Source organism: Sturnus vulgaris, chromosome 9 (genome assembly GCF_052056855.1).
Source record: "Sturnus vulgaris isolate bStuVul1 chromosome 9, bStuVul1.hap1, whole genome shotgun sequence".
Taxonomy (NCBI): Eukaryota; Metazoa; Chordata; class Aves; order Passeriformes; family Sturnidae; genus Sturnus; species Sturnus vulgaris.
Window position 1 is genome coordinate 741,570 of NC_142251.1, and position 1,232 is coordinate 742,801.

At 58.0% G+C, this 1,232-nt stretch overlaps 1 non-coding gene across 1 annotated transcript; it reads right to left on the bottom strand.

The window, feature by feature from the left end:
• Positions 1–244: 244 nt before the first annotated feature.
• TRNAL-AAG (transfer RNA leucine (anticodon AAG)) lies at positions 245–326 on the bottom strand. Its single transcript has one exon. It is a non-coding gene; the product is annotated as a tRNA-Leu (tRNA).
• Positions 327–1,232: the final 906 nt, after the last annotated feature.

Sequence of the window (1,232 nt, forward strand, 5' to 3'; positions counted from 1 at the left end):
ATTTTGTTTGTGGCTTTTCATAAAATGGTCAGGTTTGGATTGGCAGTGACCTCAAATCCCACCCAGTGCCAGCCCTGCCATGGCAGGGACACCTCCCACTGTCCCAGGGTGTTCCAGGAATGTCCAGGCTGGCCTCGGGCACTGCCAGGGGACAATTCCTGCCCAAATCCTATCTCTAATGGATCCCTGCCGTGCCCCATCCTGAGATCCCCAGGATCAGGTCCCTGAGGTGCTAAAACAAAGCTGGCAGCGGTGGGATTCGAACCCACGCCCCCGCAGGGACTGGAGCCTTAATCCAGCGCCTTAGACCGCTCGGCCACACTACCCCGGCCCAGGGCACCCCGGGAATGGGATTGGAGCCGGATCCGTGACCTGGGCACGGCGCCTTGGCCACCCCGGTCCTGCTGCTGCGGATCCTCTGGAATCCTCAGGAACTCCCGGCAGGACGGAGCCCAGGCTGCCACACCCCAAACCTGCCCTTCCAGTGGGAATTTCTGCTCTTCCCTTCCCTTCCCAAACCTTCCCAAACCTTCCCTTCCCTTGGCAGCCTGGGTTAATTAAATGAAGTCAATTAATTACATCCACCAGATCCTTCCATGCATCCACACTCACCCCTCTCCTCTTTTCTCAGCAGCTGAGGACAGCCCCTCCATCCTGCTGGGAACGAGACCCCAAATCCCAATGGCAGCCCCTCCATCCTGCTGGGAATGAGACCCCAAATCCCAATGGCAGCCCCTCCATCCTGCTGGGAACGAGACTCCAAATCCCAATGGCAGCCCCTCCATCCTGCTGGGAACGAGACCCCAAATCCCAATGGCAGCCCCTCCATCCTGCTGGGAACCAGACCCCAAATCCCAATGGCAGCCCCTCCATCCTGCTGGGAACGAGACCCCAAATCCCAATGGCAGCCCCTCCATCCTGCTGGGAACGAGACCCACAGTCCCATGTTGGATTTGTGCCTTTCCCCCGTGCCTGTGTCCAGTGATCCCGAGAGATGAAGGGCTGAGGTGACAGTGACAATGGCAGTGTGACAGTGGCAGTGGCTGTGACAGTGGCAGTGTGGCAGTGTGACAATGGCAGTGTGACAGTGACAATGGCAGTGACAATGGCAATGACAATGACAGTGTGACAGTGGCAGTGACAGTGGCAGTGTGACAATGACAGTGGCAGTGTGACAGTGACAATGACAGTGGCTGTGACAGTGGCAGTGGCTGTGTGACAATGACAATGGC